This window comes from Athene noctua, chromosome 31, assembly GCF_965140245.1.
Source record: "Athene noctua chromosome 31, bAthNoc1.hap1.1, whole genome shotgun sequence".
In the NCBI taxonomy this organism is placed as follows: domain Eukaryota; kingdom Metazoa; phylum Chordata; class Aves; order Strigiformes; family Strigidae; genus Athene; species Athene noctua.
In genome coordinates this window covers 789,216-809,720 of record NC_134067.1, presented here as the reverse complement: position 1 = coordinate 809,720, position 20,505 = coordinate 789,216, and the positions used below count along the sequence as shown (strand labels likewise).

The 20,505-nt window shown below is 47.0% G+C and overlaps 1 protein-coding gene across 2 annotated transcripts in view; it reads left to right on the top strand.

Annotated features, from left to right (window-relative positions):
• Positions 1-361: 361 nt before the first annotated feature.
• Positions 362-20,505, top strand: part of BRD4 (bromodomain containing 4) — an 84,015-nt gene continuing 63,871 nt past the window's right edge. For both annotated transcript variants that reach the window (XM_074929975.1, XM_074929974.1), the window contains exon 1: positions 362-517. The gene's annotated coding sequence lies outside the window, so the exon portion shown is untranslated. The remainder of the gene's footprint in view (positions 518-20,505) is intronic.

Genomic DNA, 20,505 nt, shown 5'->3' with positions numbered 1-20,505 from the left:
CCCCCCGGGACCGGCCCATTCCTGCACTGAGCTCCGCCCCGGTCTCAGCCTCGGCGCAGGGATGGGGGTGTGGTATGTTGTTGTATGTCGTTATATGTTGTTGCATGTCGTTGTATGTCGTCACCCCCTTCCCCACGCACCCGCGTGACGTCACCGCCGCCCCGCCCCACGCTTGCTCCCGCCCCTCCTGTCGTGACGTCACGGCGCGGGGCGCGGAGGGCGCGGCCGGGGCCCGGCGGCAGCGGGTGGGCGGGTCCCGCTGCGCCGTGACGTCAGGCGCAGCGCGGTGAGGTCAGTGCGGCGCCGCTGCCGGACCCGCTGCCCCTCGGTGCCCGTCTCCCCCCTCCCCCCCGCCGCGGCCGCCTTCCCCCCCCCCTTCCCCTTCCCTCTTCCTCCTCCTCCTCCTCCTCCCCCCGACGCTCGGGGACGCCTCCCCCGGCCCTCCGGGCCCCCCCCGGCCCCGGCGGGAGGGCGGCTCGCCCGGCCCAGCCCCCTCCCGCTGCTGCCGCCGCCTGAGGTAAGAGCCGGGGAGCGGCCCCCGCCGCCATGGCGGGGAGGGGAGGGGGGGGAGTGTGTGTGTGTGTGTGGGGAGGAAAGGCCGGGAGGAGCGGGGCCGGGGGGGGGGTTCGGAATTCACCAACACCTCGTACGTCGCCCCGCCGGCGTAACCCGCATTGCGTAATGCGGCCGCTGCGTCAGGGAGGCCTACGTAAACTGCGGCGCGGAACCCGCCCGGAGGTTTGAGGCCTGCTGCGCAAACGGCGTAAGGCGGAGGTGCGGGGCCGCCGTTAGCGTAGCGGCGGTCACGCGCCGGCTGCGTAGGACGCTGCGCAAAGGAAGGGGGGGGGGGGCGGTGTTCGCGCCGTACGCACTTTGCGCAATCGCCGACCGACTGTTTGGTGGGGGAAGCGCGGCCCCGCGACCGGTACGGGGCGGGCGGCGGCGGGGGAGGCCGCTCGGTGCGCGGGTCGGCGGGAGCGGGGAGCGGGGAGCGCTCTCCCGCCTGCGTTCGCTGGGTTACGCCGCTTGCGGAAAGCCGGCGCTGAGCTGCGGTGTTTGCGTACGGGGGAAGGTGGGAACGGCGTAACCCGCCCCGCTGCGCCGTTAGCGTAGGTCCGGGCATGGCGGGGGGGGGGAAGATGCGCCGTTGTCGTAGGGCCGGTGCGGGGCGGGTTACGCCGTTGGCGGGCCGGTACGCAGAATGCGTGCGGTGGGGCGGGGCGGGGCGGGCGGCGCGGGGGCACTTCCTGCCGCCGCCATTTTGTCAGCGGACGGGAGGAGGAAGCGGCGGCTCCTGCGCGGAGGCAGCGGCAAGGCCCGGCCCCGCGGCCCGCGGTGAGTGACGCCGCCGCCGCTTCCCCCGCCTCCCTCCTCACCCGAGGGATCCTCACCGGGCTGGGTAGGGCCGGACCGGGCCCGGGGAGGGGAAGTTTGAGGCGGGGGGGGGGCTCCCGCCGCGCCGTTAGGCCTAGGCCGCCCGCCCCCGCCCTGGCCCTGCAGGCAGGCCCGGCGGCCGCTCGCTTGGAGCTGAGGTGGGGAAGGGGGGGCACGGACGTTGAGGGCGCTGGGAGCCGCGGAGCGGAGTCAGGCTGGGCCGGGAACGGGCTCTGCGTGTGGCCGCCGGCCCGGTGCCCTTGGAGGGGGGGGGTGGTGGTGGTGGCGGCGGTGCCTTCCCAGGCAGCCCTGAGGTACCGAACCGCCCGGCCGCTGCTCCCCGCAGCTTCCCCGCCAGAACACCAGCTCCACCTGCCGCTCCACGGTCCTTCAGCTGCTCCTTGGGCTACTTTTAAGCTTTCAACAGGACAATTTGCTTGCCTGGTCTTCAGCTTACACGGCCGGTGGGTTTCTTTACATCTTCAAGCTAAATTTTTCCCTTTTTTCCACGTTGTTTCTACTTGTAAGAGTCGGTTTGGAAATTATAAAGCGGGAGGGTTCAGCTCTGGGAAAGGGGAAACTTTTGAGCCGCCCTCCTGTGGTTTTAGGCACCGCTGGGTGGGAAGGGGGAAACCTCGGTGCTGTTGGAAGCCGGAGCTGGCCGGGGAGCGACTGCTCTTTCCCCGGAGTTTGGGTTTTTTGGGGTGAAATCCTGGAGGAGCGAGGTCCCTTCACACCGTCGGCATCTCGGTTCACACGGCCACTCGGTTCCTGCTCTGGTTTGATGCATTAATTAGCCGCTGGCGTGAAAGTGAAGACTTTTCCTGCTCGCTTTGAATGTGCATTGGTCGTAAGAGGTACAGCTTCACGCGGCTCATGAACAGCAGGGAGTGAAAGTCTGTTCGTTATAAACTCAAGCTGCTCTCACCTCGATTAACGAGCGCATCCTTATCCCCCCCCCAAGTGCTTCTGTGGTGTTTTCCTCTGCTAGTTCTTATTTCCACTGATTCCTTTCAAACTTTAAAACCCTACAAATAGTTTTCACTCCCGATGACATCCCCGCTCACTTCGGCAGAAGTTTTCCCGAGAAAACTCTTTAAAGCGCCGTTATTCTTTGCATAGATACTTTCAAACAGTGCGCAGCGTAGTTGCTCATAGGGATATATGTCATCATCTAAAGAATTAAGATGGTAATTAAGACAGGAACGAATTTGTGTTGCCCTGTAGCTTTATGGGACAGCAAAGGGACACCCCCCCGGGTTGTGTGAGACACCCCGGGGCCGCCGCTTTGCTCAGCTTGGATTATGGGTTTCTGGTTTTTGTATCTGTGTCGTCTGTCAAAGTTTTGGGGTCGTTTGATCCAAAACACTCACTGTATTTGGTTGGGTTTTACCTGTGGTGCGGTGACTTCAGGTTAAGCTTAAGCGCTCTGTTGAAGCTTTCTTTAAGCTTGTCGTGGCAAAGTTTAGCTCGATTTAGACAGGAAAAGGAACCAAACTGCTTTAGGCAACCAAAATATTGAGGATTTCAGTGTTGCAAACGCTTAAAAGGCTGCCATAACTTTACTGCATAAATAATTCCTCTTCGGTAGGATTATTACCGATATGAGCGCGTGCAGAGACTAACATAAATCAAATTTCCGTCGCTGCGAGTTTCAAGTGTTCAGCTGAAGGCTGTGTGAGTCGTCCTCTGGTGTTACGCGAGGGCCCCTTCGTGTTGCAGAGCATGAGGCAAAAAGAAAATATTTGATTTCTCCACACCTGAACTCGAGGAACCGCGATAGCGACTGTAAATAAATGCGATGTACGGGGCGGGGGGGAACCACCCGCGTGAGGTCAGTTGTTCCCACACGGCCTCTAATCTTTGCACCTTGGCAGAGGATGGGATTCCTCATTTAAAAGTAGTAAAACACGACTTTCCTGATTATTTTATTCCCCTCCCACTACGTTAATTACTTCAAGCTGAATAACTGTTGTTGCTGCGTTATCTGATGATACCCCGAGTGTGACTGCGGTAGAGGTGACCAGCAATTAGCTAAATTACCCCGGGCAGCAAAGCCGATGTCAGTGTAAATCCCGTTTCTGTTTTAAGAGGAAATAGGGATTGTGCTTTTGGCTGGAGACTGGCGCGGGTAGGAATCGATCTCACCCTGAAAAACGACCTGCTGGTCGCTCCCGTGCTTCTAATTACTTTTTATTAAGTTTTTTTTTTGGTCTTCCGCGCTCCAGTTGAGGGGAACTGTAGCGGAGTGTACATAGTCAACACCCCTCGTTACGATTTCTTGGGATTTTTAAAACAGTTTCTCCGAAGTAAACTTTATAGCCTGGTAATTATCTACTGGCAAACATAGTTTGGACTGAGTTCAGGAATGTAAACCATTTATTTGGAGAAAGATATTTTACCTTAAGCCCGCGTGAAACCCCGCCTCTGCTGAGAAGGAACCTGGGTACAGCTCTGTCAGTGAAAATGGGGTGAAATCTGTGGGATTTGAGGCAGTGATAACTCTTAACGTCGGCGTTCCCCGGGGAGGATCAAGGTGCAGCCCGGCCATGTTACTTTGTCGTTTGAGGGGTGATGTTTTGTGAAATAATAGTTTGTCCGTGTTAAAGCAGCGGGGTTGTTGCCTTCCTAAATACAGATGGGGTGCAAGAATAGGATGGCACCTCGGTGTGGGAGATGGCAGCGGGTCAATCACTGTAACCCCACCGTGTCTGCTTGGGAGGGTTCCACAAAACCTAGATCATCCCCCCCCTCCCTGGAATGTGGCTGATAAGGGATGTTAATGCACGCAGGGGAAAACTAACCTGTGGTGGCTGTCAGGAGGGGGTTTGTGCTACCTCCTGGCTCATTGCTTTGAATTTTAGGATGAATTGTGTCTTTGCTTTGGCCAAAGCAGCGAGCAGGGAAGATTTCTGTCCCTAGTACCGCTGGAGGAAGGACTTGAGTCCAGGTTTTAATCTGATTTTTGAGCTTTCTTGCTCTGAAAAGGAGGAAAATGAAGTGTCTTTAAGCTTACGAGGCAATTGGTAGGGTTTTTTGGGGGGGTGTAATTACATAATAGGTATTTTAAAGCTTTCTAACATCTAAATCCAAAAGCTTTTGGAGAAATATTGGCAGTGTCACTGGGTTTTTTTGGGTGAGGATTAGTGCGATTCAAAGAGCGGCTCTGCAGAGCGGATGTGAAAGGGGAAGCTGCCCGCCGGAGCCAGGGAATCCCAGCGCAGGGAGCTCGCGTGCCGCTCCGGGATCCACCTTCCTCTCTGGGATAAGTCCCCTGGCTGCTTCCAATCTTGATTATTTCAAAGCAAAATACCAAAATAACTTTTTTTAGTCGGGATTAAACTGGCCTGGTTGTATACAAACCACAAAGGAGTCGTCGTCTTGCTCTAAAACTCCCCGAACCCAGCTACGTGTAGTTCACAGCGATGGAAAAAGGGCTGGGATTTTGCTGTACTGATGCACAAATGAATTTATCCATATTGGATCAGCGATGTGGAAGGGTGAAGGGTTTATCACCGCCGCTTGCTCTGCCAGAGCTCACATCGAGCGAGCTGGGATGTTTTCGGGGTCGGTTCATAATATAAAAACCCTGGGTTTATTTTCAAGCGAGCGCTCTGCAACCTCTTATTTTGATTAATTAGCTCAGAAGGGTTTGATACTCATTAAATACCGGTTTGGAGGAGATACCAAAAGGTCATTTGGGGTCAAGAGTGAAAGTTAAATTCCAGCATGGGGGGTTTTCCGCTCCGATTTCTCCGAGCGCCGCCGCCTCTGGGAACTCCGGGGGTATTTGGGGAAGGTGTCGAAAAGCCAGCGTTGTGTTTCGCCCTTTCTTCAACAACCAAAAAGGTGAAGAGTGTTTTTGGTGCACTACAAACTTGTGGTATCTTAATTCCCGTCTCCTGCCTTACAACGGCCGCTCTGCGCAGGGAAAGCTCCGTCAGAACGGAGGAAGGATGTGGAACAACTCAAAGTGGGACTGAAATTCCCAGCTGGAATCTGGGGAGGAGGACGTAAACCCGCAGAGCCCCAAAACTCTTCCTTTTAGGCACATTTCATCCTTTTTTCATTATATTTTTGAGCTTTCCCTGCAGGAGCTGAGTATTGTGCGTTGCCTTCATCAGGAACTGGAGGAAAATCAGGAGCTTTATCTCAAATTAGTGAGACCAAAGTATTTGGGAAGTGCCGGCGTGCATCTGAGGAGCAAAATTTACTTCATGGTTTTTTTTTTAATCCCTATTTTAATGGGAGGAAGCAGCTTCGTTACCACTCCTTTGTATTTTTGGGGAGGGGGAATTTTGTGCCTTCGTTAACCATCCGTCACCATTGGTTACTGCAAGAGGGAGGACAGTTACTAATTATAACGTTTCCAAAAGGCTCAGGATACTCCTGCCCTGACTCTCGCTCCGAGGCGACGGTGAAGCCCGAAGGAGGAGGAAGATGGCGTGGATCCAGAGAAACATAGAACAGCCTTTAAAAAAAAAAAAAATAAAATAAATTAAAAACCAACTGAAAACAGGAACTGTTCAGTAGCAACAAGGACTTGGGCAAACATCCTGAAACCAGAAACTCCGTAAGCAAGAGCCCGGAAATGGGAAATTGTGAATTGGTTTGAAATTTGAGGGATTTAATGTTTTCTGGAGAAAGATTCCTGATTTAGGAAACGGAGGGAGCCGAGAGCGTGCGGGTTTTGCGGCCCTCATTAGTCAAGTTTTAGTCCAAACACTGATTTTTGTTTAATTAAGTTGTTGTTATAACATATTTCAAGCCTAATTAGGCTTTGCAAGCTTTTAACACAGCCCAAAAGCGTTTCTGTAATGACAACACCAAACCTGCAAAGTAAAAAAAATCCATGATTTTAAGACAAAATACCCCAAAATCTCGTGTCTGGTGGGAAGCAAAGGAGTCTTGAAGCCTTGAAGTGATCCACGTCAGGCAGCTGCTGGGTGAAAGGATTTCCTGGGACAAGTCTGTGTTCACTGATTGTGAATTATTTTACTTTTTTGGGGGGTAATATTTTAACTGATTGGCCACGTCCTTGAAGGTTTCCCATGGTAAATCAGCTAAAAGCCGCGATTTCAGCAAATGGCTGAAAATTACAGACTTCGGGGTGTTTTTTCTCACAGATCTAAAGGTGGCTGGTGTGTAGCACGTCTCAGGGTTATCAAAAACTGTCCATAAATCTGTCAGAATTAGTGATTAGCAGAAGGGTAATAGAAATATGTCGGGTTTTATTCTGAGCAGATCGATGAGATCTCGCCGGGCGACTTCTGGGCGAGTTGCTGGAGCAAAACCACGTTCACCCGACTTAAAAGTTGGTTTATTTGCCTTATAAAGCCTAAAGTTGGGCTTTAGGCGTGTGGGCCCTCGTCAGCACTGATGGATTATTTGGCTTAACGAGCTGCGAGGGGGTCAGACGGGCACAGAGCAGCGCTAACGAAGCGGTTTGTGTTTTATTTGAATGGGCGCGGAATTAAATTAAAATTTGAGATTTATAGGTCGGGTTTTGCCTTACTTATGTGATGAGCAGCGTGCTTAAAAAAAATCTGAATAATGTTAAATGAATACATGCGTAATTAAGCAATTATATGTTTAAAGGAACCTGGGTACTTCAGCAATTAAATAGTCTTTTACAGTATCGTGTCAGCTTAATTTAATTATTGTCTGCCAGCACATTGGCTTTAATAACTGAGATATGAAAGAAAAACAAGCTTGGAAACTTAAATTCTGTCATACCTGCTAATTAAAATAACATTTAAAACTTATTTGAGCTTTTCTGAGTTGTTTTATCCCAGAGATTCACGGCACCCTTGGAGCGATCAGCCAGCAGGGTTACAGATTATTTAGAGAATAATCCTTAAATTTATAGTAAATGAATTATAGGAAATGAGCTGCAATAAACGAACTATTTAATGAGCTGTAATCTGGTAGACTGTCAAAATATTTGCGATTTGCTGTTTTTTTTCCTCCCCCATCAGTTGCAGCCACTTCTCGAGAGGCAAATCCTTGCGGTTAAAATTAATGAGAGGGGAGAAATTAGAAAAGCAGGATGCTGGGGGGAAAAAAAAAACAATTTGAAGTGCTTTTGCAGCTTATTTTCTACAATGTGACCAAAAGGATCTGATATTTGGCTCAGGAATGAGCAGTTTGTTTTATTTTTTTAATAAAACCTGTGTTTAGAGAGACGCTCAGCCTGCAGATGTTGGGGCTCTGGGTATATTCCCGGCCCAAGGCTTGAGCAGAGCTGGAGCTCCGAAGGGAAGGAGTTTGCAGATAACCAGAGCCCCGTGCTGCTGCTGAGCCACCGTCTCTTGGAAAAGTTTGGAGTTAAAAAGAAGTGGAAGTGGTGCAGAGCAAGCGTCGCTTTTTATCCTTTTTTTTCTTTGCTGGAGCTGCGAGCGTGACTCGGTTGATCTTCGGGTAGATCTCAACTTTAGGTAAGACCAACTGAACCCTAAAAATACTTCATTTTAGTGAGATACGGCTGATCTCAGCCCGGGGCAGGGGCTCTGCAGCGAATCTGTGTCGATGGACACGAGCGCTCGGTGACTCGGGTGGTTCCTCCCCAGGACCCAGCTGGGGTGTAGGAACTCGGGTATCAAAGGGTGTTTCCTGGGCTAAACCACCTCCCCTTGCTCTGGGCTTTCTCAACGCTAACATTTTCCTTCAAAAACACTTACTCAGCTGCGTGGGGAACTATATTTTTATTTTTTATGCTTTGCTGAGGTGTTAATTTGGGTTGGGAGGAGAGCGAGGCAGCTGCAGCTGGATGAATAACTGTCCCTTTTGAGGGGGGGGGGCTAAGGAGGATAAAGTTAGTTTTCACTTGATTTTGGGTTTAAGCAATTTGTAAAAAAGGAAATGCTGAGGGAACCCTGAATAGGAGTCGGTTTATGATAAAGATCCTTGTCTGATGGTTCCAGATCAACTTTTGGATGTTTCTCCTTCCTTTTCCTACACCCCCAAAGCTCTTTTGATACCTGGTTACGTTGCTGGTTCTTCTTCCAGAGCAGTTGTGGGCTCTGTCACATCAGAAAAATAACCTTTAATGGCCCCAAAACTTCTCAAAATAAGCGTGTATTCAGAATTTATTTCTCCTTCCATTACTTCTCTTGCTGCAAGGTTTTTCTTCTCCTTTCTGGCTGCTATGGGGAGAGCGGGGAGGTGATGGACGGGCACAGCTCTTCCACAATCTCCTGGTGGGTTGCAGGGACGTGACGCTGCGGTTTCACCTCCTTTGTGCTTGGCTCAAGTCGGAGGTTTTTAGAGTCGGCCTTGGCTTAACCCCATGGCCCCTCCTCCTGTGGCACAGAGACCTTTTCCCTGGGACTATCCTCAACACAAAATCCCTTTTTTTTTTTTTTTTTTTTTTTTTTTTGGAATATTTGTGCTGTGTGCCTATCCTCTCTTGAGCTGTGTTTCCAATTTGCAGAACCAGAGTGGAGAATTTTAAGTTTTATGTTGTTTAAATTAAACGCAGGGACAAAAACTCAGCCAGGCTGGTGTGTTCAGATTTTCAGTCTTTGGGTTGCATAGCTCCTTGTTTTGTTTTGTTTTGTTTTTTTTTCCCTGCATTTTTTTACAGAGAATGTGCAGTGCAGCAGGTTAAAACATTAAGCAGGACAAAGCAAGCCACGTTCCTGAAGCACCTTCCTTCTTGGAAAGTCATGAGACAGCTCTTAATCACCCAGTCGCCCTTTTTATGTTAATTTGATGAGCTGGAGAGGCATTAAAATGAGAGGAATAACCCTTAAAAAATACTATCCTTGGGGCAGGAAGTTTTTGTCTGAGTGGCAGTGATTGAAACCCTGGGAATTGAGACAGGCCGGCTCTGCTCAACTGATTTTGCTCCTGAAACTTTAAGCCCAGCTTAAAGCTCTGCGGTGCAAAGTCCCTTTTACTCTGTGCCTATGCCCCTTGCATAAGACAGGGGCGGTGGGAAATCAGACCCGTGGGGTTGTCTTTAATTAGTGATCAAACAAATAGAAGATACTTGACAAAATTGTGTTGGGCTGCAGGCTTACTAAATAACTGCTGTGAGACTGTCCTCATAGGTCCAGCTTTCCTGAGCTCAGTGCATCTCTTTATTTTTTAACTTCTTTTTTCCCTCAACTACCTGAAAACAGTCATTCTTCCTCTTTTACATGTGAATTTGAAAGGAACATAATTTATAGGAGTTGGTTTGTTGGGTTTTTTTGGCTGGCAGATCTTGATTGTCATTACAAAAAAAATATACAAAACACTACATTATTTCTTCTAGTTGTTTTGTTTTGTTTTTTAATGGAGCTAGGTGCCAGGTAGCTGCAGATGGGTCAGGAAATCTCTTTGCTAACAGCATCCCTGCTTTGGAAATCCTTTGCTAGGCTGGTTTATCCGGTTATCCGATGGCTCCAGGGTGAGCTTGGGTCCACCTGTGTTGCCGAACCTTGGAGGGTGATGATGAAATTCCCAGCAATTCCCCTTCGAAAACATCCCAGCGTTGCAGCCCTGGCTGGCCAGCGAGCTGGCAGACACATCAGCCTTGCAGCAAGGCTGCAAATTAAATTAGTCTCCTTATAAAAAGTCTTTTTTCCTCCTCTTCCTGCTGATAAAACCTTTTAAAGCATCATATTTTATACATAAAGCCTTGATTTTTTTTTTTTTTTTTTGAGAAGAATCAAGATTTTTGGTTTAATTTTAAAGTTCTTCTTGCAGAGTTGCTGCTTAGGGTCGCAGATGGCTGCATTTAAAATCAAACTGTGAGCTCAGATCTCTGTTCTTCTCGTTAAAAATCAGCTTTGCTGCTGTCCAATTCGCTGCACCTGTGAGGTGGAAACGACCAGATCCTTGCAATATGGAGTTGGAGCTGTAGTCGGTGCCCGAAGGCTCCTCTGAACCCCAACACGCTCCTCCTGTTACGTTTAAAACACATTTCTGCCTTAAAAGTAGGAATTTGTGCTGCTCGGGGTGTCTCGTCGTTAACATGCTGCTCCTGTTAGATTTAAAACACATTTCTGCCTCAAAAGTAGGAATTTGTACTTCTAGGGGTATCTTGTCATGAGTTATGCGTGTGTGTGGACTGTGGTGTATAGTAGGGATGGAGATTTGTGCTCAAACTGTCTCGAAGTAGCTTTTTTTGGAAGGTGAGACTATAATAAATCCGATTCGGGGAGCCCAGCTGCGGTTTTGGAGAGAGCTCAGTGTCTCGAGCAAGCGTTTTCCCCAACTCCTCTGAACTTGAAGGGCCCAAATGACTCTGGACGCTGCCCAGTAGGTGCTAATTTTCCACTTCAAGCAAGAAAATCAGAAGAAATCGATTTAAATCACTTGCCTTTAAGTCACTTGACCTAATCCTTTTGAGTCCTGATACTCCCAGCTCTTTAATATCTCACCCCCTTCTCAGGGAGGGAGTAAAATGCAGAGAGAGTTGGTGATAGTTTTCTTAAATTTAACACAAGGAATATTTGTTCCACTGAAGCTGATGCCAAAGTTAAAGGTTTTAGCACCGGAGGCGGGTTCTTTGCCAGCACAAAAATCACTGTCGGTGTAAATTATCATCTCGGGTTATATTATATTTGCTTTTCTGAAGTGTTTTTGATTTCTGTCTGGTAGGTATTTCCCCGCTTGCGAGGTTTGGGTGATAAAACACTCGTATTTGTCTGCTGGAATAGCAGCAGCAGAAACATCCTGGTAGGAAGGTGTCAAACCCTCTGCATGTGCTGCCAAATATATTTTGGTTTTATGGTCCAAGCTGCCTCTTTATTACGTTGCTGAGCGTAGGTAAAGGCGCTTCTCGGAGTTCAGAGTTTAATACTGCTGGGGGGAGGATGGGATTAGAGTGCAAATCGCTGGTCCAAAGGTCACCCGAGATGTTTGTGGTTGGGGTTTGTGGGATTTTTTTTTTTTTTTTTTTTTTTTGAATTTGTAGGTGGATTTCCACCATGTCTGTGTATGCACCGACCCAGCTTGTGAAACATGAGCCCGGCTGCGCTCGATACTCGACATCTGGCTCTGGTTTGGGGAGCTCGGGAGTCATTCGGGGATGGGGAAAAGGGATGAACACTAAAAATAGGGTTTGAGCTTCGCTGCTAGCTCTAAACTAAGCCTCACCGTGATTTTTTTGATGTATTTGAGGCAATTCCCAACTTCATGCTGCTCCCAAAACCCCGGCGGGATCCTTTCCTACTGAATTGGGGTGTAATTAGAGTTAATTTGGGCACAATCCGCTTCCCCCTGGGGGGGGGAAGAGCAAAGGTGTGGTGCTGTTCTGCAGGACAAAGCTTAAGCTCTTCCCTTTTTTTTTTTTTTTTTTTATTCTTGTGGAAGTGGTGCTTTCTGCTTCTGAACACCCACTGGGAGTCACTGGTATGAGCTGGGGAAAAGGAGGATAAAGGGTGAAAAGGGGGAAAAATAAGATTTCTTACGCTGTTACTAGCAAAGTTGAGCATCTAAACTGGTAAAGTAGGACATCTCTGAGCACGGGGTCAACAGAGCAGGGTCTGATTGTAGAATAAAGGTAGTGAAGAGCCTTTTACTGCTTCTCCTTGCCTGCATTTAGGGCTGGATGCTGTCCTGGACAGAAGAATTCCCTGTAAAAACCATATCAGGTTACAAGAAAAACAAGATTGCTGCTTATTCCTGCTGTGGAGTCGGAGACAACGTATTTACAGATGGGCCTGACCTTGTGCCTGTTGACGGATGTTTGTTTCCAAAGCTGCCGAGCAATCTTCTAGCCCAGGGGAAAAATTCCAACTGATTGAGAGCCCCAGGAGGAAAAAGGTGAATTTCTGGAGCCCTTTGGTGGCTTCTGACACCCATTTTCACGTACAAGGGGCTGAGAGCGACACATCGTTACTAGACAGGGTGTTTGGAGCAGTTTTTTGGGGAGATCATCTTCTTCGGAGCCATGCAACTGTGTAAAATAGGCCTTTGCTTAACAAATACTACTTTTAACAGGACTCGGAATAACTTCTAGGTCTTAGATGTGGTCTGATGTCCTCCTGAGCCTAACAGCTTTGCTTTTAACTGGTTTAACTACCCTGCTGGCTTTAATATATTTTTTTTCTGTCTCGGCACAGATTGAACCAGTTAAGGGCACTGCATTTTTCACATTTTAAAAACATTTTTGGTTTGCCTTCTCTTTTTCTTGTTTTTTTTAATGGGCTATTTTTGATCTGACCTTGGCTTGTCCTTTCTTACCTCAGCTTCCAGTTCAGTTTCTTCGGGAGCCCCGTGTTCTTGTGGACTATTGATAGCGCCTGAAAAATGCGATGCTGAGCAGTTGTGGTCTCGGTATCTCCAGACGTGGGCTGAAGAGGAACGAGAATTCAGCTGCAGGGCAAAGCGTAGTTGTTGCAAAGCTGATACCGAGAGGTTTGGAGCCCAAAATGTGTTTCTAAAAAAGCCTAGCCTAAAGGGGAGATTATTTTAGACTTGACGTTTCAATGTAGGATCATAATCCTTATGGTCAACCTGACTTTTAGAAGGAAATTGGCTTTTCAGTGTTCATTTTAAGTCCCGATATTGGTAAAATACCCTGAGGCATCCTTAGGTTTAACTGGTTTCTTTTAAAACTAAGCTTAAGGAGTTTGATAACCTCTGTGGATTAACAATTTATTAAGAGTCTCAAGGTAGGAACGTGGAGGAAGGTCCATCTGTTTACACCTCTGTTTCTTCAGTACGCTTGAAAAATAGTGTAGGAAAAGGGATGAATGATCTTGCTGTTTGCAAAAAGAAAACCACCAGAAAAGGTCCAAGAAAAGAGCCAAGATGCAACTTTTTAATGTTAGGGAGAAGATGAGCAGGCAACAACTTAAAGTAAGTCCCTAATAAAGTTGGGGGTCTTGAATTATATTGAATAATCATTGTTCCTGAGCGTGTTTTGGAGGGGTGGAGGGTGGATTTGCAAAGGGTCACTCACTTTTTTTTTTTTTTACTGGAGATGGGGGAGCAGATGTTTGATGTGCTCCTGGTTCTCCCATCTCCTTATCTCCTGTCACGGGATGGAGGTGCCCTTTCTCACCGTCTGGCTGGCTCTTCAGAAGCCTGTTGACTTGTTCCACGCTAATAAATCACTTCATGAACCTCAAACTGCCTCGGTATTCTACCCTGGAATATCCCCTGGGTTCATTCGCATGGTTGGAAGACCAGATCGGTCTGTGAGGGGTTGCTGTGGTTGAACCAAGACCTGTAGAACTTGAACTTAAGATCTTGGGGAAGTTTCTCATGCTCCTCAGCACAGTTAACGTGAGCTCGGGGTGTTTGCCATGTGACATCTGAGTTGTCTGACCTCACCTACGAGCTCAATTAGGCTGAAATGGGTAATTTACTCCGTGGCGAGGATTAGCAGGAACGTCTCAGCACTGAATAATCGTCTCTTCCTGCAACTCTGAGCATACCCAGGAGGATGTGTCCTTCCCCACCTCGCCAGAGAAAGTTTATTTTATTGTTGGTGACGGAGTGATTTACAAGTGAGTTTGAGTTACTCGTTAGCCTGACGATTTTCTAAAAAATCCCTGTTTAATTCATGAGGAGCTTGTTGCTGCTGGCAGCTCTTTTCTAGCAGCGCGCTTGTGCTTGGGGCACGCTGACCCTGAAGTGGATCACTGGGTTTTCTTCTCTGCTGAGTCGCTCGCTCCCATTTTAATTTAAGTGGGAGTAGAAATGTGCTCTCCATGTTACGTCGCCCGACTTGTCCGGGCGTTAGTCACGCTACCGGCCCTGCAGCCTCCTGCTGCACGAAATGTCTTCCCTCCTGGATCAGTGCTGAGGTTGGTGTTGATTGTTCTGGCTGTAAACTCTTGAATTAATTTTTATGTGGTTTATAAAATGTGGTGGCTTCGTATGCTCAGCTCCGTCGAGAATCATTGGTACCAAATTACCAATTAATGGATTAAAAGTTGGCTTTTCTAGCTGCAGCTTGGTGCTAAAGATAGCTTCTGGTCGTGGGTGAGCGCGCTGAGGGAGGGAAGGAGGAGAAAGTCCTGCTCCTCTAACGGCTCTGTATCAGACTTGTTCTAATAACAAAACCAGCAGCTGCTAATATTTTCTAAACTTATGCTTTTTCAGGTCTTTCAAGGCCGTCTCTGCAATTAAGAGAAAGGAAACGGGTTAATTTCTGGGATCGGTTAGTCTGTGAGTCTCTTGACCAGACAGAAATTTGAATATAAAACCACCTCAGTGCTTTTTTTGATGCAATACTTTGGAATATTTACATCTGGTTTTCCTTTTGCAGCTTTTTTTTAGCTTCTTAATCCTTGAAAGAAAATAATCGATGCTGTAGTTGGGTCTTCTCAGACTCTGAGCCTTGTACTGTGAGCCCAGACCGTGATTCTGAGGTGCAATGTGACTGGGCCCAGGATAAAATAACTGGTTTTGGGAAGGCACGAGGCGTCGAGTTGCTTTTGGGTGGCTTTGGGAGATGCCGTGGCCGAGTTTGGGGTTGAAGCTCATCACTTCGGGGTTGGGTGTCATTGGCCAAAGTGCCCTTAAAACTCCTGGTGCCTTGAGCTGCTCAGAAAAGACCATGATGTTTGAGATGCGTCGGCTTTGCTTTTTAATTGCTTTGCTTGTTTACCAGAAATTTTTTTGAGATATATTTGTGACTTCTGCTTCGTGGTCGAGGTTCATGTGCTTTGAAGATCCGAGACCGATTGCTCGGGGTCTTGAATTGATCTTAGATAAACTTCTGCTAATTCTGAGCCTTTTGGTAGCAACAATATTAAAGCAAATTCTAGAATGAGGGTGCTTGGAGGGAGGTGGGCTCTGATTTGGGTCGGGAGAGGAGGATTTTGGGGGCACAAACCCTTCTCAGATACAAACTGCTTAATTCTCAGGGTAAAGCCTCATCAACCTGCAGCTCCTGACCAGGTGACAGCCTACAACTTTCTTCCATCCCTGTGGCTTAGTTGCACTTGGAATCTGTGGATCTCTGTAGCTGGATACTTTGCTTCTCCTGCCGTTAATTAAAGGATTTGAGGATAAATTGGGCTTGTTGGAAAACTCTTTCCAGGCTACGGAGCGCTGATACTTGCTTGCAGCGTGTAAGCTGGTCAGTGACCTGAATGAAATCTCATACCTAGCATGTTTAAGCAGTTTAGTCTCTATTAAATTGATGTTATTAATTTTAAATTACGCTTCTGCTGAATGGGATGGGGTGAAGCTTGTTCCATTCATCTCAAGAATGAGAAATTAGCCTCTGCTTTTGCAAAAAACTTCAAGTATCTGTAACTCGCTAGAAAAGTGGGGGAAATCTGATACAGACTCAGATGCGGATTCAAGTGGGAGTTTATTTAGAGGATATAGAGGAAATTAGGGAGTATTAAAAGCAGGAGAAATTTTTAAGCATTTCTGAAAATGGATTTTATGTTATAAGATGTTATTTTAAGCAGGATTCTTGGCTTCATCGATTGGATTTGCCTTGTATGGTGCGTTGGATTCCTGCATTTGCCTGATGGGGACTAAAGTGCCTGTTACTTCATCTATAATTACCTCCTACCTTGCCTATATGACCAAACCCGTTGATTTTTGAGTAGGGTTTGCCAGGTTTAACAATAGCTTTAACTCCACCATTGACTCTGGTTGTGGGGTATCACTCATCCATGTCCTCCCCGCCCGTAAATACCAGAAATCCTCCGCTCAGAGAAGCAAACTGGTTTGATGAGCAAATAACGTGGTTGTGTTTGTGCTTGTTTCCTGTTGGTTTTGTTAAAACAGCTGACTTCTTTCTATGTATTTCCTTGCTTGAAAATCAGAGTAACTCTTGCAGAGTTCTGCTGTAGAAAATTGTGGGGTTTACCCTCAAATTAAAAGGCCGTGGGCATATTTGGAGCTGGCACTGGAGTATTGCCCTGAGTGCTGCTGTGTTTTTGGCAGCTAATGGATATTACACAGGCCTGAGTATTATAGAACAGAAATTACAGACGTAATTTGATGCAAGTTCACTCCTGATTAGGCTTCATCCAGGCACAGGTTTATTTAAACACTTAAAAAGTGTTTAGTGCTGGTGTCTGCAGCTCTGGGAACACAGGAAGGCATCTGAGATTGGGTTAAGGGAGGGGAAGGGAACTTTGCCTGGTATCCAAACCACTGGTAACTCCCTGTTCTATTTTATTATCCATAAATTTATTATCAATAAATAGCAAAAATAGCTATTTTGCTAGCTCTTCTTAGGAAAAGCTTCATCCTCGGCTTCAGCCCGCACAGCCCCGAGTGAGCGATATCCAACGTATGGACTTGGGACAGTCCCAGTAACATTGTGGGGATCGTGGCTGGGTCTGTGGCCACCCTTGACTTTGGGTGCTGGGGTGGAAATTTGGATATCCAGGTGAACAGGGTACCAAAAACGGTTGGGTTTTTTTTATTCCTCTGACCACAAAGCAGCGTGAGAGTGGCCATCCTGGACTTGTGGCAGTGATGGTTTTAGTTCAATCCTCCCCGTTTCCTCCTGCCTCGCTTCTCCGTTTGGTGTTTACATGGTTTGTGAAAGCAAAGGGAGCGATAAGGCAGCTCTCCAGTTGTGCAATCGGGTGGCGCCTGCGCTCACTCGTATCTTTTATCGGTTCAGTGGTTGTTTTCAGTACAGAAGATCCTGGTTGTGCAGTGAAAAAAAAAAAAAAAAAGAGAAAAAAGTTGGTATATAGAGCAAAACCAGGTTTTATTTTCCCTCAAGTCAACTCTTTGCATTCAGTTAGTATCAAGGACCGATTCAGCAGCGACTTTGCAAACAAACCATCTTGTACTGAAGCTTTCACGTTCAATTCCTGGATGAAATTCAATATTTCCCTTTGTTTGCAGTGTTGGGAAGGGCTTGTGGATCAAGGGTCGCTCGGTCACCGCTTCTCATTCGAGTGTCAAACTCGGGGCGTTGCTAAAGGAGCGCCAAAGTCGAAAGAATTTGGACTTTCAGTACAAACCACAACTATTAAGGGACAAAAATGGCTCCGTGCGAGAAGTTGGGAAGCATTAATTAATTAAAAAATCTATTTTGGACGTGTCTGAGCCTCCGGAGCGAGGCTTGTTAGGTGGATGAATTAATTCAGATCTGGGGGGCTGAGATAAAGCATGTGGCTGCAAGCTGAGAAAACGTATAGAAGGGGCATGTGTGTATCTGTGGAGCTGAAATTCAGCTTTCTGCTGCCTTACGGCAGAGCTGCACGGGCTTCTGTGGCTCTTAAAAAATCAGAGGGCGTTTGCCAGAAGGAATTGGTGGCCACTGGCCTATGTGGTGCTTCCTGGAGCAGTTTTCTGCACTCGCCTAAAGATTTGGACCCAACACGTCCTTGGAATTTATTTTGTGACGATTATCACAAACAAGAGATGTGTATTTTCTTGACTGTTCTTCGTTTCAGGTGGATTTTCCCCTCCTGATTTTCTGGGAAACGGAGGTTTTAATACTCAGTTCTACACACTTTGAAATCCTGGCAGGGGCTTTTGGTGGTAGAGCATTAGCAGTGGCCTGGGGTGAGCCAAATCCAACTGCAGCACGTGGAAAATACTGAGTCTCTTGCTTGTTTTCAACTGAACTGTCTTTTTTTTTTTTTTTTTTTTTTTTTTTTTTTCTTCTCTCCTGGAGCTGGATGATCCCACAGAGCGCAGCCTTCGTTTGCTCCAGCAGCCTTTGTGGAGATAAGATTCCTTAGACAAAATAAGTGTTTTTAGGAAGATATCTGCTCTCAGTTGTTGATTTTATTTTTGTTTTTTGGCAGGCGTGGAGTCGGGTGGCCTTGTGTGGCGAGCCAGGGCTGCTCTGTCCCACGGAGGTGAGACGCTGAAGCCTGGGCTGTCTCTGGGCAGTGGCCTCCTCTCAGCCACTTAAATAGAGAAGAGACTCGAGAGGTAAAGATCAGTTTCTAGCTGGAAGACAACGTCTTTATGAGGGTGTTCTGCTCCGATGCTTCTCTTAGAGCCACGCTGGTGGCGCGGTGAGAAGTTCAGGAGTGAAGAAAGAGTGTAGAAACCTTGAAATGGGGAATCTTTTGAGGTTGACCCAAACTTGAGACGTGTGGAAGCTCCTGGGGAGCCATGGAGCTTAGCGAGTTGTCCCAGAATGGCCATCAGAGGTGGAGACATCGGTGGGACAGAGCCAAGACCTTCCCTGCTCTGCAGATCCGGGGCTGAGGGAGCAGTGAGCCTCGGCGGGATCTAAATCCGCCTTTTTGCGATCGTTTTCATCTCCTTGGCCTGGCTCCAAAGGGGGTGTGTGTTGGGGTTTTTTTTGCTTTCCTACAAGAGTTTGAAGCTCCTCTCCGTGCTAGGTGAGTGCTTGTCTCGCCTCCTCCCGGATGTTAGAGGAATATAGATGCAACCTCGATGGATTTAAAGTCTCTAAATCTGCTTAAAATAGGAGCTTCTAGGTGGGGACAAACACAATTTTCTGTTAGGAAGTTCCTCACTAGCAGAAAGTACTGGAAAAATTGGGGGAGACTTAGGAGGAGCTGAGGGGTGAATTTTAGTGGAAAATGTAAGAATGCTTAAAACATCCGTAAAATAATTTTAGTAATTTTAGCTCCGAAGAGTCATCATATTAAGATTATGTACATGCTTTGAGTATAAAATTGAATGTGGAGGTGATTAAATACAGATATTTCTGGGGTATGAGAGGACCTGGAGTGGTTGTAACTTGTTCGGTGCCCATCGTTAGTCTTTGCTTGTCCAGAAATTTGAGATCTGCTCCGTGCGGTCGGTTTAGTCGGGAGAGAAACCATCACCTGAAATCCTGGGATGCTGCAGGATGGGGGTTTCTTTCCTTTAGCAAACATAGAAATGCTGGGGTTTGTGATTTTTTTATTTTTATTTTTATTTTTTAGAAATGCTTTTTTTTTTCTCCATACATAAATGTCTCTTTCTGAAGAGCAGGTGACCAGGCATTTTGTACAATACCTTGAATTTCACTAAATCAATATTAAAAAGTCAGGATCTGCTGGAAAAAGTGAAATTTTAAAGAAAACTTTGTAATTTAACAATGATGAAATTATAAATGCCAACCTTCTTGATTGGCATTTGGCATTGGTAACTGTTTTCAGATACCACATGAATTGTTTGCTGGTATTGCAGGCTTTTTTTCCTTGATCTTAGCCTTTCTTTAGAGAAAACTCCTTATTTTCACTGTTTTTAGAGTTTTTATGACATCATCTACACCCCGTACGCTTCAAGTCTTGACTTAAATTCACACATTAATCAGGATTGAAATAATTTTCCCCCCAAGTTAACGTGATTCCCAGCCTGGAAGTGGTACCTGCTCCTTCAGATTTATCCTGATGGGGGTGAAAAACCAGCAAAGTTTGGTAACCTAAACCTTTTAAATCGCCAATTTTTAGTTTATAGTTGCAAACCTCACTAGGAGATCTGACATCTTTCTCCTCTTAAGTGCTGCTCTTGGGGGGTTTAACTGCTGGAACAGTACAGAGGATGAGGGAGAAAATTTCATTAAACAAGTCAGAAAACTTAAATTACTGGTGCTACAGTGGTCAAATCGTGTAGAGTTTTAGAAGACTGAAAAAATGGATTTATTTTTTTCAATACTTTTGCTGTGGGAGTGTTTTTGTAGGAAACTTGTGAATTCTGCTGCTGAAGGAAGAGTTGCTCCTTTCCACCCCCTTCCAAAGGAAATTTAAAGGCCACTGAACACACAATTAAACCCTACTTTTTACAAATGTATTTATTATTTATTTCTGTATATCTAACTACTCTAAAATACATTTTTGTTTAAACAAATGGCTTCTTCCTCCAAGCTGCCGAGTTTGATTCTTGGGAACCAGAGATGAAAGCAAGTCCCTTCTGCATCTGTTCAAGGCTGTGGCTGTTGCTAGCTGGGGGGGGGGGAAGAATAGTATTTGCAAAGAAAAAACAACCTGTATTTGAGATTTAATCTGGTTTGTGTTATCAGATAACGTGATTAGTGATATCACTGTAATTGGTGGCGTTCATGGAGATACTTGTGGAAGAGCAATGCTAACGGAGTTTGGGGGTTTATAGAATCACAGACTGGTTTGGTTTGGAGAGACCTTAAAGATCATTTAGTCCCACCCCCCCTGCCCCGTGCAGGGCCACCTGCCACCAGCCCAGGTTGCCCAAAGCCCCGTCCAACCCGGCCTTGAACCCTTCCAGGGAGGGGGCAGCCACAGCCTCTCTGGGCACCCTGTGCCAGGGCCT